Here is a 17,536-nt window from a genome sequence, read left to right as displayed (position 1 = left end):
TTTCTCTAACATTAATATCTTACCTGACCAGAGTATATTTGTAAAAACTAATAAATTAACGTTGGTTTGCTACTATTGACTAAACGCCAGGCTTGATTCGGCTTGCAATGGTTTTCTTGCTGATGTCCTTTTTCCATTCCAGGATCCAGTCCAAGACACCATGCTGTATTAAGAGTGTGAATACGTTTAAGGCTTTTGGAGTGTGTGTGTGTGTGTGTACAAAAGTTGTATCAGTTTATCAATTTATATTCCCACCAATACTCTAGGGGAAAAAAGACTTGGACAACCTAATAGACTTAACAGTAACAACAATAAAGTAATTTGTGGGCGTTTCATAACTGCTAGTAGGTTTACTGATTTTTTAAATCTGTTTGGTGGGCAGTAGTACTTTCCCAGTCATCTATAAAGGTTTTGTCGATGTCTAAACCTTTAACTTCCATTCAAGCTGACATACAATCAGTGTCAAGTGAGCATCTAGAAAGCTGTTATTGCATTGTGTATTCACCAAGGCAGGGCCTCTCAGGGAGGGTGGGCCTGCCCAGATGCTCCCTCAGAGGCCTGCCCTGGCTGTGGAACCTGGGTGACAGTGAGGTGTGTTCTTTGAGAGAGCGGGAGGCCAGCTGTGTACAAAAGTAGTACAGAAGAGCACCGTCTAGGAGTCAGGAGAATTAGAGTTTCATCCTAGTTTTCTTACTACCTAACCTGTGTGAACTTGAACAAGTTGGTCCATTTTCTGAGTTGTAGTTTTTTCATTTGGTTAGCAGGCAGGATCTCAGAGACCAAATGGACGATTGTGAAGGTACTTTGTAAATCACAATATAAATGAATGGTATGGTCATAGTGAATGATGTCACGAAGGGGAGTAAAAAGTGCTTTATGTGGGCAGTATGAATCCCAATTTAATATTCCAGGAGGGCAAGAAATGCTCCGGAGATCAACTCAGTTCCAACCCTGAGCTCTAATCTTTCCTGACAGGGAGAAAATTCCATCATGGTCATTATAAATCCCCTGTCAGTAAGGGTCACCCCAGAATCCAGGAGGCTTATGGTGCTGCCCATGAAAGGGGCACTTCTGTGGGCTCTCCACTCTCGTAGGCCCCAGTGCCCTGTGAGGTTCAGACTCTGCCCCCAGGGCCATGCCTCCCTGCCTCTAAGGCCTGCTCCTCCCTGGAGGTTCAGAACTGGGTCTCAGTCCTTCTTCCTGATCCCTGGTTCCTCTCTCCCCTCTCCTCTCATTTCCTCCCTCCCAGGAAGCCTTCGAGACACTTCCCTCAGAGTCTGCAAGGAGCTCAGGCTCAGGAAAATAGACATAAAGGAGGGAAAAGCTCCTTTCTGGTCCTAGCACTCAAAGAGGACAGAACCAAGACCTTCTTGGAATGGGAAGGAAGGGAAAAATGCAACCATCTAAACACAAATTGATATCTGAGAAAATAATATTGGCCACACTGAGAAGAAATTGGAAGATATGTCCTCTTGTCCAAATACTGTCACAGACCTGCAGGGTGGCCTCAGGAACATCAGCCATTGTCTCTGAGCCTGTTTCCTCAGTTGTGCAATGAGGGGGTGGGTTCCATAACCCCGAAAGCAGCCCTAGATACTTCTAGTCCTAGAGTCAGCCACTTTAAGGTTTTCTTTTATTTTGTAGTTTCTGGCCTTTTTCAGTCATGTGACCTGACCAGGAGGACAGATTTTTAATGAGGACTACAGTTGGCTTAATCTGTGAGAGTTTTTTTGTAGCTCTGTGACATCATCATGGTAAAGACGAACGAGCTCTGGTCTGGACTGAGTGAAGCGCCCCTCTGTGCATTATCTCCTTTAATCCGCACAACTGCTTGTTGGGTTGATCCTAGTGTCTTCATCTGGTGAAAGAGGAAAGACAGGCCAGGAAGCTTTTCCACAGCCATGGCAGGTGAGGGGCGAAGCTGGCTTTCCAGCCCACCTGGTTGTGTGCCCTCAAGGGATCGCAGGGAATTGGAAGGCAGATGTTCTGGGACAAGAATGTGACCATCCTCAGAATCAATCTGGGAGAAGACTTCCAGGTTCTTGTGCCACTGAGTCCTGAAGAGATGGAGAGAGATTGCTGGGAGGAGCGTAAGAACTCCATGGGGATGAAATTCTCTTGGGGGTGAGAATACGCATGTCTCAGAGTTCTGGGGTGACTGCCTGGGTGTAAGGCCCAGGACCCTGCCCACATGTCTCCCATGCAGAGAGCTGTCCTCCTTTCTCCAGTGGCTGAGACAGGCACGTGGCCGGTTGTTCATGCAAAGGCAGTCCAAGAGCACCTCAGCCTGCTTCCTTATTGGGAAGTGATGTCTGGTTTTCATCCAGTCTCTGAGCAGACACATGCCACTGTCATCATGTACCACCCCAGGGCTGGGACCCACAGCAGGGGCTTACCCCCTGGAGATGGATCCAAGACGGCCTGGGATGGTTCAGCTCGGAGCGACACCAACTAGCTTCCCCCTCAGTGACTCTGTCACACCAGTCCCTCCACCACTCCCACGGAGTTACTCCTACTTCTATGTTCCACTTCTCTCTCCTTCTCCCCAGGGGCTAAAAATTGGTTGTGGCAAAAGAAAATTCCAAGACCTTGTGGCCTCCCAAAGATGCATTCTATCCAACTTTCCTGATGAACTTTTTGAGAAATGGCACCTTATTTATCCAAATCTTAACTAAATCCGGGTTTGGAGTTATATTGATTTAAAAATCATGTTGGAAAAAAAAAGAACCATGTTGGGCCATTTCTTTCTGATTGTACTTATCAAACCTTTCCCAGGCAGTACTGGGCCAGGCCCTGTGAGTACAGTAGAAATCTAAGACAGAAGTCCTAAAGGCCATCCTTCATTTTGTCGTTGGAAACAGGACAGCCCAGAGATGCTAAGGAGTTCTCTCAAGGTCACACAGCAACTTGGGGGCCGTTGTGGGTTTAGAACTTGAGGTTCCTGCCTTTCAGCCCTGGGCTCTTTCGACAGCATCTTACACAACTTACAGTATGTTCAGAGGAGCAGGAATGACACATCTGAAACAATTACAGAACTCTTAGAGGGGGAGCAGGGTCCCCCTCACGGGCGATTTCCCATCAGCAGTGGGCTTGCTGCCAGTGTCTTTATGTTGTTTACTTATACATGCTTGTCTACGGGTTGTAATTTTCTTTTGAGACATTGGGAAATTCCATGATTAAAAATATATGATTAGGTGAAATTGAATTTTTACATTTTTGCCCAGTTTGTGCTACTTCTGTGTATGTGTGTATGGCGGGGGGAGGGTGGTGGTGGTGGTGCTTTCTAGCACTTTCTAACCTTAGTTTTACATAGGTTGATCTGGGTTAGGGGTCTCCAGGTGTTCTTAGCACGGGGCACAGTGACAGAGACAGAGGAGAGTGGGAATGAAGCATGGGGAGGAGATAACTGTTGCCCATGTGGAGAGGAGACATCGCACCATGACTGAGACACTCCGAACCTGGAGGGAGAAGGGGGTCTGCCCTGGTCGACCACAGGTGGGGTAACATGGAATCACTGGGTGAAAGGAAAAAGGCTAGAAAAAGGCTTTCTTGACCCAGAAGTGTACAGGTTTTGAAGGCTCCTGACTCAGTATCATTGTCATTCATCCATTCACTCAAATAATTCTGTACAGCATTCAACAAATAATGATCTAAAATCATCTCTAGCTTGGAGCATTTGAGATCTTGCTCCCAGGCATCTGTCATCAGTTTTGGCTCAAGTAAACTCTTATAAAATTTTAAAAATAAATAAATAAAGTTACCTCTGGGCAAGGGCCCTGTGTCGGGTTCCAGGAAGGATGTGTTTTATATCCAGAAGCGTGTCTTTGTGATATCTCTCCTACATAGGAGAGACTCAGTCCCCTTGGGGTCCCATGGCCTGCCTGAAGGCTCCACTCACACTCAGGGCTCCGGAGTTGACCTGGGGTGGCCCCTCGTGCGTAGGTGTGGAGTGAAGGCTGCCTGTCCACATTGCTGCCTCACCAAGATCAGGTTGGAGTGAGTGAGGCACTGTGGGGTTGGACCTGGCTTCCAAGGAAAGCCGCTGCAATAAGTAAGTCCTCTGAGAAGCTAGTGACCAAGAGCAGGGGCTGAGGGATCATGGGTTTCCTCTCCTTCCTGATTTACACCCAACTTTTTGTCAGAGAAGAGGAAAACAACTGGGCTCACCATCCAGAAATGAAACCAGATTTGGATCTCACGAGAGATCCAAATAGAATCAGAATAGAGTCTCAAAATGAAAGCCTGGAGACATAGCGCACGCGGGGCACAGGCCACAGAGGTCACCCATCCTGGGTCGGGGCCTCCCCAGGCCACCCAGTGGGGAGAAATGGGGCAGGGAGGGGCAGCGCCGCAGCTGGGTCACGCTTCTAACTCCTGTTTCTTTGGAACTATGAGTCGGACAGATTTTATCTTGCTTGTTTTGACCCTCCGTGAAGCAACAGCCAGGGTGTGGGGGAGAGAACAGAGGGCAGCAGGCACACTGGTTCTTCTTTTGGCCCATTTAGCAATTTCCCGTAACTTTTGAGTAAGGACAGGTATTTCCCTTTGTGCCCTGAGATGTGCAGTCTTCAACATATGCCTGTGGTCCCAAGGCCATGTAAATTTGCTCTTTGCTCGGCCAGAAAGGAAATTTATGGAATTCATCAACCATGGGGAAAGGGTGGGGGATACTAAATAGGCAAACTTGGCCAGGCCTGGCCTCTACATTCAGCCTACCCTGCATTCGATAAATAGTTTCTGGGCGCCTGCTTAGTGACTGGCACAGTGCGAGGCGTTCTGGCTCGCGTCTCCTTCACTATCCTCTCCTTTTCCCTTTATCGCTCAGTAAGGCCTGCATTTTACCAATGAAAACGTGGAATCAGGCAGAACACCATGGACTTGGCCTCTGTCTCCAAGTGTATGAAGCTGGTAGAAAAAGTTTCTTGGCAAATTAAAATGTACCTGCTATAAACAATCTTTAAATTTTTTTTAAAATTAGTTTCAGGTGTACAGTACGTTGGTTAGACTTTTATATAGTTTATGAAGTGATCCCCTGGTTAGTCTATCACCCGTCTGGCTCGACACATAACCATTACTATACTATTAACTTTATTCCCTGTCCTGTACTCTACGTCCCCGTGACTGTTTCGTAACTACGAATTTGTACTTCTTCATCTCTTCACCTTTTTCACCCAACACCCCGACCTGCTTTCCCTCTGGCAGTTACTAGATTGTCCTCTGTACCCGTGAGTCTGTTTTTGTTTAGTTTGCTCCTTTTGTTCCTTAGATTCCACATACAAGTGAAATCATATGGTATTTATCTTTCTCTGACTTATTTTATTCAGCATAATAACCTCTAGGCCCATCCGTGTTGTTGCAAATGGTAGGATTTCATTTTTTTTTAATAGTTGAGTAATATTCCATTGTATATACGAACTATAACTTCTTTATCCGATTGTCTGTTGATGGGCATTTAGGTAGCTTCCACATCTTGGTTATTGTGAATAGTGCTGCCATGAACACAGGGACGCACAGATCTTAACGAATTAGTGTTTTGGTTTTCTTTGGTAAACACCCAAAAGTGCAGTTGCTGGGTCATATTTTCATTTTTTGAGGAACCTCCAGACTGTTTTCCATAGTGGCTGTACAATTTTGCAATCCCGACAACAGTGCGTAAAGGTTCTCTTTTCTCCACATTCTTGCCAACACTTGTTTTTTGATTTACTGATGATAGCCATTCTGACAGGTGTGAAGTAATTTCTCATTGTGGTTTTAATTTGCATTTCTCTGATGATTAGTGACCTCGAGCATTTTTTCATATGTCTATTTGACCGTCTGTATTTCCTCTTTGGAGAAATACATATTCGGTCTTCTGCCCATTTTTCAATTGGATTGTTTTCGTTGTTGTTGTTGAGTTGTATGAGTTCTTTATAAATTTTGGATGTTAACCCCTTATCAGATGTATCATAGATGAATATCTTCTCCTATTTGATTGGCTATCTTTTCGCTATATAAACAATCTTTTCCTCAAGTAATTTTGGGTGCTTTCCACATTTACCAATTTTCTAAAGGATGGGGGAGCTACAAGGCATGAGATCAGGGTCTGCTCTGTGCCCAAGGACCAGCCCTGCCCCCAAGAGCTCTGGGCGCCGTCAGACACAGGGGTGTAGGACAGCTAGCTGACAGGGGATGTAACAGGAATATAAACATGCCATTATAAACATGCCAATATAAACATGCCCATTACCCCATATCCTGGGAACAGCCAGGCTTTGGCTTGATGGCTCCATGCCCTACTCAGCCACCAATGTTGTCATTACCCAGAACTGTTCTACTTCTGTTCTAAAACAATTTCTGAATCTCCACTCTCTAATAGCAGCCTTTTCCCTTCCAGAGTTTTCATCTACAGTTCTCACCATCCCTACCCTCAACCTCATAGGATTCCCCTGCACCCTTCCCTTTTCACCTGTCCTCCCTCTCCTGAAGGCCCAGACCCCTTCCCTCACGTCAGACACATCTTCCCCAAACCTACCAGCCTCTCTCTCCTCTGTCATCCCACTGCTCCTGACCAGGCTGGGGCACCCCAGCTCTGGGTCAGGTCAACCTCCCACTGCCCTCATCTCCCCAGTGAGGTGATTGGAGCTCCTACAAATGCCAGGCCTCCGGTTGCAACCAAACAGCCAGTGTTTGCCTCTCCTCTATCCCTAGAATTGTTCTAAAACTTCCCTGCCATCTTCTGCCCCATAACCTCTCCACCATATTTGGGACAAACAACCCAAATCCCATTTCTCTGTCCATTTCTCCCTGCCAGGGGGAAACTGAGGGGTGGGGGGAAGCTCACATACCCCAGCTGCAGCCAGCGAGTGGTGATTGAGCATGGCAGGGGTGGGAGGGTCCAGCCACTTCTCCCCAAGTCTGAGGCTCTGCCTGCTCTCTGCTTGAAGGCCTTCTCTGCCTCCTCCTGTTCCCTCTTTCTCTCTTTCACAGGGGTTACCCCGACTAAATCTCTTACACTTCTAACTCCATTTGGCATCTGCTTCCCAGAGACTTTGACTGACACCTGCCTTCCTGGCTAGTTCATATGAATATTCACCTACCTTCGTTCCACCCGTGTGTCCTTTTTGCACATCACGAAGGGCAGTTCTGCTGCTGGCCCAAGGCTGGGCTGTGGATCCGCCCTCTTGTTTGTCTCCCTCGGGACCCACAGCCCTGCTTCCCAACCTTCTCCTTCCCTTTGCTGCCCTGCACTTTCACCAGCCACTCTTCTTTCACCCAATGTCACCAGGGCCACCAACGAACCCCAAATTGCTAAAATCTGGTACTTCTCAATGTTCACCGCACTTGATCTGGGCTAAGCACCCTCTCCCCTCTGAACCAGTCTCCTCTCCTGTCTTCCGGGACTCCATTCTGCTCTCTGCCTCCTTCCTCTCTCGCCCTCCTCACCCGTGCTGTCTCCTTTAATGCCAGTGTTGTACAGGGTTTGTGTAGGATACTCACCTCCTCTCGGTTGGCTCTCTCCCTCCATGGGGGAGATAATTCCCAAATGCTGACTTGCCGATGACTGCCAAATTCCATCTTTCAATCAGAACATTTTCCTGAAGTTCAGATTCCAGCAGCCAACTGGTGAGAGGATTTGTCCATTGGCTCTACTGTGTGTACCTCAAACCCAGCAAGTCCCAGGATGCACTCATAGTCACCCCACAAAGCTACTCCTTAGGGTTTCCACTCCAGAGAGTGCCACCATCATCCCGCAAGTCACCCAGGCCAGAAACAGGGCAGCCCCTGCAGCCCTCCCTTCCAGGTGGTCACCAGGTGCTGCCAGTTCTCCACCCATACTCCTTCCCGATCTGTCTGCCCCTTTCCTCAGCACAGCCACTGACGTGGCCTTCAGCATTTCCTAACTGCACTGCCGATCTCTCAGCCCAGAGTCTCGACTCTCATCTGTCTCTCTATTATAGTTCTCAAATTGGCCTGTAATTCGGGACCAGGAACACTTCTGTTGCTCCCATCGCCTTTACCGCTATCAGCATCACCGTTTATTGAGCTTTCTCCATGTGCCAATTAAAAGACTCTGGATCTGGTCTTGTCTTCCTCTTGACCTTCAAGGGGTAGCCTGATGAATCCCCTGACACCTCCTGCAGGGTCATGCCTTGGGGCTTTTGAGCCCTCTTCCCTCTGCCTGGAGCATTCTCCCCATTTCCTTTCTTGGCTGACTCCTACCCATCCATCAAAGCTCAGATCAAAGGCTCCCATCCAGGAACCTAAGTAAGGGTATCCCCCTGCTGCTCTTCTCCAGCATCCTCACAAAGCTCTGTCTACCAGGGGACCAATTGCCCTAGTTCTGTTTCCCCCAGTACCTAGCACGGATTCTGGCACATAGTTAGCACTAAACAAATATTAGTAATGAAGTAATGTGCGAATGAACAAATAAAGGAATTCTGCTTGGGCTGGGTGTGTTCACTAGAGTGCTAATATTTGAGGTGAGTCCAAAAGAATGACTAAGAATTTGTGAAGCAGGAATTTGAATGGACAGAGACTGGCACGTGCAAAGCATGGAGGTTTGGGAGACTAGGGTGTGTTAGGGAAACTGTAGCTAGTTCTGCAGCTGGAACAGAGGTTGAGTGTGTAAGACATGCCAGAGATGGCTCAAGAGAAATGGGACAAGGGACAGAGACTGTTGGGCTCTGGGAAGACCAACTTTGCCAAGTATACAACAGGGTAGGACATAATGAGTGTTTCAGATGCCATCAGGATGGCAGGCAGTGCCAGGCCATGGGGGGACCCAGGGAGGAGGTGATGGGGGTGTGATCCTGAGCAGGCCAGGGGACAGAGGTCAGGGGCAGAGTTGAGAGGGGTTTAGATGACAATGACCTGGGGCCAGAGGGGATGTGAAGGTTGCAGGAGGGTGACGCTGTGGTCTCACTTGGGATCCCAGGTGGGTGGTCAAGCCCTTCACCAAGACGGCAGATGGAGAGGAACCAGTGTGAGAGCAGGAAAATGAGTTCAGTTTTGTTTAGAAGATAAGTAAGCCCTGAAAAGTGTACATTGGAAAGGGCCATCAGGTTTGAAGAGCCTTTTGAGGGCCCCATTCAAGGCAGAACTAGAGGGAGAGGGTTGGATCCAGGTGTGCTCAGATCACACTAGCTCTTGAGAGCTGATTGTTAAATTTCCAGGAATTTTGTGAGACAGTAGTTAAGCCTAGCTATTATTAAAAAAATTAAATTATATAAAATTATAATTAGCAAAGATACATCTTCAAAACTCAGCTCTTCCTAAGAATGTTACAATATTGTATCATTTATGTTTTGAAGATTATTTACATGTTATGTCTGTGGAAATACTATATAATATGTTAGTGTGCTTTTTCCCACCTCTGAATTCAGTGATATCATATTGATAGCTTGAAATTGGCCATAGTGGGAATAGTTACATCACGGAAGTTGGCAAACCCCACAAATTGGAGTTTGATTTATTGTTTTGTCAACTGCCTAGACTTACGAATTACAGAGAAAATGTTTATAATGCACATTAAACTTAAATGTATTTGTGCCTGCAGCCATTACATTGTGAATGGCATGGAAAAATTGAGTATAAGTTCTTCCAGTGTTCAAAAACTACTATCTGGTTCAGTAAAGAAGCTGCTTATATAATTGACAAATGAGTGAAATCCCAACATTGTATCATTTTTGTTTCATTTTTTTCTTACTAGTGGCACAAACAAAAATATCAACCAGCATTCACTAGGAACTACACTCATTTGTCAGTTATAATTATAGGTTGGTTATGGATGCAGCAGGTTGGTAAAAATCAGTGAAAGCATTTGTAAGACTCAATTTGCTCCATGCAATTTACATAAAGAGTACTGTATATTTTATTATTATTTGTAAATGGCTAAACATCCTGTATGTCAATAAAATTTATAGTACACTTACATATGCACTATTTTCTCTGCCACATAGGATGCCAGCCATATTCTGAGAGTGAGAGGCAGAGAAGAAGCCAAGAGCTGAGATGCGTGAGGAGCAAAGGGAGGTGACCTGCGAGAACAAGGCTGAATCAGAAAGACAGGGGAGGACAGCAGCAGAATCATAACTGTGAGAGCTGCAAGGTGGGGTCAACCAGGTTCTGGCTCCGGACCGGGCTCCGAGGTAAGGATTTGCTTTATTACTACTCTCCCGGGACAATCCTAGGAGGAAACCGAGGCTTGGAGATGTTAGGTCCTCTGTCTCTGGCCACAGCTGAGTCAGGATGCAAACTCAGGCAGCCAGACTTTGCAGACATAGGGTAGGAACCTGCAGAGCAGCCCCTTCCTTCTTAGCAGAGCTCCTCAGACTGTGCATATTGGAGTCGCTCCAAGACAGAGATTGGCAGGGCACATGTGGCCACGTGTCGAAGACTTGAGGGCATCAAAAGGACTGGCAAAGCTGCCTCTGGCTTCAATTTGGTGTCCAGCTCCCAATACGTTCCTGCCACCACTCCACAGTGTCTACGGAAGCTAATACTATGAGTCGGGGCTTGCATTTTTTAAAAATCCGTCATTTTTTTTTTCTAATAATTCATTCTTATTGTACTTTTAAAAAGTAAAATACATAACAGATTGGAAATTTACAAAATTGCTTCACCTTAGAACATTTGAGAAGCGCTGTCCTAACCCACCCTTCTAATCACATTGTTCCCCGGCTGGAAGCCCTTGGTCATCTCCACGGGCTATAGCAGAGGCTTCGAATGGTAGGTGGGGACCAATTTGTGGGTTGGGAGCTTAATTTACTGTATCATTACCAGCATTAAAAGAAAGAAAAAGAAGTGAGGTAGAAAATATCAGAGTATATTACATGCAGTAAATACATTTTGTTTCAGCTATGTATATACATAAATATACACTTATAGATGAAATATATGATGATATTCAACATGACATATAATTATTATATATCATATGCTAATATTAAATATATAAATACATATTATATATTAAATATATATACTTTATTTATAGATAGGTATATATATCTAATGTTATAATGCATGTGTATACTGGAGTATAAAAAAAAAAAGTCTTTCTTATTATGATCACAGTAAAAAAAAAATTAGATGTCAATGGTCTACCACATAAAGACAGCACTGCCAGGCCTGACATTCAAAGCCACTGAGGAGAGATCAATTGCTCAGGAAGAGCAGGCACTGCTTCCCAGGAAAAGGGTTCATGAGCTGGGCTTGGAGGATACCCAGGTTATGGATGAGCAGAGGGAATGACATTAGTGAAGCGCCAGAAAGACCATGGCTGTCACGCCTAGATTGTGCTGGTGCTCCAACCCAGAGTGGATCTGGACCTGGCCTCGGGGATCCTGCGGGTGGCATGAGGATTGTAGTCCCTGTGATGAAAGCTTACAGGAAGGAGCCCCTTAATTTTCTGGAGAAATCAAAGGAGACACTCTGGAGGTGGTAACACCTTAGCTGACTTCTGAGGGGAGAGTTGGGGTTCGCCATTGGAACCGGAGTGTGGGGAAGGCTTGCTTGGCCAAGTGAGTGGCTTGTGAAAAGGCACAAGAAACGCCTGTCATGTTTGGGGAACTATGAGCTATTTAGCATAGGTGGAGCGTGAACTAGGGAGGGGGCCTTCACGTGCCATCTTGAGAGTCAGGATTTTATTTTGGGATGAGGAGCCACGGAGGAATGTTAAGCAGAAGAATGGCATGAGTAGACTTATACCTCAGGACTCCGGCAGCCCTGAGGAAATTGGATTAATGGGGAGGGGACGGGAGGCAGGGAGACCTGCAGGAAGACTATTGAAATAGTTGGGCCTGAACTAGGGCAGTGGGGCCACAGAGGGAAGGCAGGAGGAAGAGCCAACAGAAGGTGGCCACCCATCAATCATAGACTGAGGCAGGGAGAGGAGGGAGCTGGCGAGGGTGACTCCTGGGTGCTGGCTAGGGAACTGGCTAGATGCTGGAGCCTTTTGCCCAGATAAAGAACACAGGAGGCAGAATGCATTCAGTGTTGAAAATGAAACTTGTGGCGGACGTGGCAGTGGGCAGCTAGAAGAGAGGAGTGAGGTTAGGCCAGGGAGACAGACTGCAGAGAGCGCATAATGAGAAAGAGCTGTTGAAGGAAGCCCACAAAAGACTGAGTGGAGTGGCCTTGGCGGCACAAGATCCAGAAACTTGGATCACAGGAGCCAACTGGGCTGAAAAGACCTAGGAGTAACAGCGGCGATGAAAATGCTTCAGAGAATCAAATTCCTGAAGGGGCTGTCGGATATGGCCGTTGGGAGGCCACTGACGCCCTTGGCAAGGTTGCATTGGAGAGCGGTGGGGCAGGAGACGGTGGCTTTGGGAGTGAGTGGAGATGACACACTGAGGCAGAGAAGAAGCAGGGTGTCACTTAGACCATGTGGAACCTTTGTGTGAGTTCGAAAGAGGTGCCTCTTCCTCCAGGCAGATCAGCCCGTCATCATAGCACACTGGCCTGGCGAGAGGGTTGCAGGGTGGCCTTCAGCCCCCTCATGCTCCGCAGTGCAGCATCTGCCTGCTATGGCCCTGCGAATGCAGACCAGCCCTTCTAGAAACTGACTGGGAAGGAAGAATAGAAGTAGTAATTGACCAAGGGGGATACGGGGCTATGAGAGGGGTTTATTTTCTAAGCCGTGAGAGGCTAGTGCATGCTGACTCAGATGAGAGAGGGGAAGCCATAAAGAAAAAGAAAGTAGAGGACAGGGAGACCTGCAATGAGAAGCTGAGTGGGAGCCCAGGCGGGAGGGTGCTGGGAGCAGGGGCAAGGCTGGCACCACTTCCATGGGTGGCTGGGGCTGCGGGCAGAGGCTGCAGGAGAGCATGGTTGTGCACTGACTTGGACCCAGTGTGCAGGGTAGTGCTGCAGGTCACTTAGCTGAGAATCTCTGCGATGGAGCGTGGGAATGGACACTGAGCAGGGACATTGAGACGTGGCTGAGACTGCCTGTTCAAGATGACCAGCAGTTCTGGTGCCCAAGGGTGGGTGATATGCTGACTGCCTGGGCAGCAGACCTAGAACTGGGCAGGCCAGGTTAGGGAGGGTCTTATTATCTTACTGTCTACTATGGTAAATTTACAGACTCAAAAGTTGTGGGAAACTCAAATAAATGTTCCTCATATTCCTATCATTTAGCTTCAGCGATTATTACTATCATCGATGTTATTTTAAGTATCTTTTTGAAAACTTTAAAAAAATTTTAATAGAATTCACTTTTTAGAGCAGTTTTAGGGTCATGGCAAAATTGAACTGAAGATACAGAGATTTCTCATATACCTCCAGTTAAAACTTTTTTATTTGCAAAAAACTTTAAGCTTACAGAAAATTACAAGAACAATTTACTTTTGAATGTTTTTCTGATTAGGGAATATATTCTCAGAGTGTATATAGAAGAAAATTGGGATCATTCATGATTTTCACCACCGTAAAATAAGTACCATCATTGTTTTGGTATATTTCCTTCCAGCTTTTTTTCTATTCTTATAGACATATTTTTAATTGGACTGTTTTATCCAGAGACTAACCCCAGCCCCCAGAGTCCTCCTGTCTGGTGTGTTCACACAAGCCGTTCCATGACCTCCACCCCCAAATCCCTCCACAGAGTCCGCTCTGCAAGCAGCAGCTGATCCAGGTCTGCGGTTTGTGGCTGTCCTCTTTCCTTGGTTTCAGTGCCAATGCAGGTTTCCCCTTTAACATTTTTTTTTTTCATTTTTGTTTCTCTTAGGTAATATTGATTGACTTCTGGTAGGACAAGTTGCCCCGTGCTCCTTGGGCCACAGTCTTGCCACATTCATCTCCCTGTGTCTGAGTCTGACTCCCCAACTCACCTGAGCGCTCTGTGAGGGTAGGGCTCAGGGCTGACTCATAGCTCAATGTGATGCAGAGTTGGCCTTAAGAAATATGTATGGAATTGAATCAACCCACTTATTTGGCATTGCCCATCTCTATCTATGCTGCAGACTTTCAGAGAGCCTTACACTAATTTACGGTCACTAGCATGGTGTCTAGCACACAGTGGGTGCTCAATAAATGTGTGTTACTGCTGTTACCAATAATCTAGATATTTGCAAACATGGTAGGGCTCAGCTGTTCTCTCTTCTGGCCCTTCCTGCCTCCCCCTCCTTCTGGATGGTAACGTGGAGAGAGACCACTTTGACATGCCAAAGGGCAGGTGCCCCCATTTTGTTCCGCATCTTTTATAAGTTAGGAATAAAGCTAAGTTGGCATTAGATTCAAAAGAAGCTGTTCCCTGTGCTGAAGCTAGTTTATATGTTTGCATTGCTCACAATACCAGTTATCATTAACAGCAATTAACACTATTTCAGGACCAGTTCAAAGCTAGCTGCCTTTGAGGAATTTTAAGTTGAACAAAAGTCTTCCATGTGTCTAGCTCTGAGCCAAGTTCCCTGGTGCCATTAGAAGCCCACTTGTATTTGGAGTCTGTATATTTTGATTGCCTGGACATTTCATAAATTTCAGAGGTGTTTGTCAGAAGTTGGCTAATGGTGCTACAGCTGTTTGGATTGTCTTACAAGTTGTACTCTCAACTTCAGTTATGTGGAAGGGACCTTGAGATGGGAGAGGAGGAGGGGGATCTGCATAGGGTCTTCCCTTAGAGCCAGTTCTTCTAGAGTCCCTAGGCCTCTGTGACCTGGAGGAAGGGGGGCCAAAAACAGAGCAGAAAGGGGTGAGGGCTTGGTCTAGGGTGGAGGCATCAGGAATTGGGAAGAAGGCGGGAACCCAATTTGCAGGGCCAGGCTGTAAGGAGGGGAGCAGGGAGGCCTTCGGAACACCTTAAGTAACCTTCAGATTTGATTGAAAGGTAAAAACAGAGAAAGAACCGGTTTTGACATATTGGACTGCTAGAGAGTTAGTCAGCAACTTGCTCTGACCAAGTCTTTGCTGGCCCTGGCCCTGACCCTGGGCCTGGAGGGCTGGTAATGGCTTTGGAGCCCAGGATCACTGTTCCCTAAACACCCTCCAGACCCTCTAGGGCCTCAATTGGCACCAGCATCACTGCCTGCTGATGGAGGGGGTCCAGCTGGTGGGTTGAACTGGATGGCTTCCAGGTGGAAGAGTTCTGAACTGGGTGATGAAGAAGGGTGGAAGGTGACCCAAACGGGAGGAAGAGATTCTGGAACAGTGGAGACCTGAGGAACGGCCCTGCCGGCAGGAGCGCCTGTCCCTCGGTGGCAATGCGAACCTGTTCAGTGAGGGCTGTGAGAGACCGAGAAGGGGCACAGTCAAGGCAAAGCTGTCCTGCCCAAGTGTCTTTGGCTGTGACTGACGTGACTGCTGGGTTGTTTCTGTTCGGGAACAGTGACGTGGGTCATCTGACGGCTTGTGGTTTGGGAAAAAGGAAACGGCTGCTGCCTTAGCTTCCCCACACGCTTTGGTCAGAGCCCACCCAGACTCCCTAGGACTCTGATCTTCTTCCCTAACTAGATTTTTGTGCACAGTTCACCTTTTTGTCCCCTTTTTCAGCTCGAGGGCCTGGTGCCATATCCCGCCGAAGCAGAATGCTGGAGGCAGCCGTGGTCCCTGCTCCTAGGGGTTGTGCCATCAACCTCGCGCAACCACACAGTCACCACCAGCCCTGAGACCAGGGCCGCGAGGTGGGCCGGGGCTGGAGGTGAGCAGGTAAACAGGACCTCGCTCATGGCAGCAAGCGCTCAGAGGTGGGAAGAATGAAGGGCATCATGTCCGTGGCCCCACAGCGTGTCGGGGGGACAGAAGGTAGCATGACCCACTTTTACAGTGGTGTGGCTGTGACGAGCTGCTTCAAGTGGTCGGCCTGCACATACACGTTGGTCTTAAACTCTTTCAAAACTGTGTGGTTAAACAGCTGTATCCTGTTTTCATTAGCTTGTAAGCCATGGTGATGGAGACCTACCTAGTTTCCTGAGCCAGCAAGTGTGCCTAGCGGCTAATAAACAGCAGGTGCCTCCAATAAATATGATTTTAATACTCAATGCAAATGTGGGCGCACATAAATACATGAAACGAAAGGTGGGAGCTGAATTCTGCATGCGACTTACAGAATTTCTCAGCTGTTTTGAACTGAGATCTATAGTGTGACTGTGTGTATGGTGTGTATTTTACATGTGCATGATGTGTGTACGGTGTTTTTTTGCAGACCCTATATATGAGTGGTGTGTAGTAAGGAGAGTGTGTGTCTATGTGTATATGTTTGTGTTGTGTGTGTGTGTGAAGGGAAGTTCCCATCAGATTGGTTGGAGGAAAAAAAACAGCTACATAATTTACAGAGCTTTGTGCAAAATGAAAGTGTGGGGCCCCTTATTCAACTTATTGGGAATTTCAAGACAGCAACAGCAGGGCATCAAACCAAGCTCGGGCCTTTCTGAGTGAGAGCCCCTTGTGACTTCGCAGGTCAAAGGCTCATGAAGCCGACCCTTGACCCTCGACCCTCATTGGAGAAATTGTGCCTCCTGTCCTCTCAATCTTCTTTTGTTGCCTTGAAAAGCCCTTGAATCCCCCTTTGCTCCCTCCCCATCCAGCTGCCAGGGTAACCTTGATCTTGGGAGTGTCAGGGGCTTGCAGGCTGGAGAGGAGCTGCAGCAGCTGGCCTGTGTGCTGTGGGGCTGGTCTGCACCTTTCCTGACTCTTTTCAGTCTGAGCCTCACCAGGGCACCCAGATCTATAAGGTGTCTCTCGGCTCTGCTCAAATCTATCTAACCTTCAGTTTCCCTCTTAGCCCACCCTTTATCATGGGACTCCGCCCTCCACCCTTAGGACTTGAAGGCTTCGGGGCTCCTCGCCAGTGAGCATGTGCTGCTCCCAGCAGTCATCAGGCCCCAGAAATAGTACAGAGGAGGAGACACGTGGTTTCTGGTTGCATACCCACTGCCCGCCAAGGGCTTTAGTTCTCAGGAGTCCTAATGGCTCCTGTCCTGGGGAGAAGAAATGGCAAAGAGGAGCTGGGACCACATCGGGCTGGCAGAGTTCACAGCGCTGAAATCTCAGTGAGGGGGTGTGGCGGGTGGGGACTGCCTCAGTCCTTCCTGTTTACTGCCCTGATTTGCCTCCTCTTGGGTTAAGTACCATGTGCCTGCTTTAGAACACACTCAGGAGATGCTAATGGGTAATAATGAGGGTGTTCCCGCCCCAATACCTATACTTGTCAATAATTAGCCACGATTTCTGAGGTTCTGGGAGGAGGTACCTGGCCTGCCCCAGCTGGTTTAGCTCAATTGCTGTACCAATAGCATAGCAATTTTGAGGTTCCCGAGTGGTTCTGGGATGTTCTGTGTGTGGGCATCTCCCAAAGGTTAAGAGAGCTTGAGAACTTGCCTCACCATGCTCCTGATCCTAGCCAGAGACTAATCCTGAAACTCAGTCCCTTCCAGCTCTCCTAGTAACCACTAGAGCCCTGTGTGCTTCAATCTTGGGGATCCTAGGTGGGACTGTGAACAGCTGGCCTGGAGGGCCTCCCTGAGGAGGGCTGCCTGCTTCAAGCCAAAGGACCCAGAAGTGTAAAGGTTGTGGGGGAGCATGGAGTACGGCAGGCTGGAGAGGGGATTTGGGACCG

The 17,536-nt window shown here is 47.6% G+C and overlaps 1 long non-coding RNA gene across 12 annotated transcripts in view; it reads left to right on the top strand.

The window, feature by feature from the left end:
- The window catches only part of LOC107519097, an 86,769-nt gene extending 69,930 nt beyond the window's left edge, over positions 1–16,839 (top strand). For 10 of the 12 annotated variants that reach the window (XR_004951902.1, XR_004951903.1, XR_004951898.1 and 7 more), the window contains 2 exons: positions 9,939–10,127; positions 13,712–16,839. This is a non-coding gene — a long non-coding RNA (uncharacterized LOC107519097). The remainder of the gene's footprint in view (positions 1–9,938; positions 10,128–13,711) is intronic. The other 2 variants (XR_004951896.1, XR_004951895.1) reach the window with 2 other exon arrangements.
- Positions 16,840–17,536: the final 697 nt, after the last annotated feature.

Source organism: Rousettus aegyptiacus, unplaced genomic scaffold (assembly GCF_014176215.1).
Source record: "Rousettus aegyptiacus isolate mRouAeg1 unplaced genomic scaffold, mRouAeg1.p scaffold_m13_p_7, whole genome shotgun sequence".
Classification (NCBI taxonomy): Eukaryota; Metazoa; Chordata; class Mammalia; order Chiroptera; family Pteropodidae; genus Rousettus; species Rousettus aegyptiacus.
The sequence above is the reverse complement of the archived record's forward strand: the minus strand, read 5'-3'. Positions and strand labels throughout refer to the sequence as shown.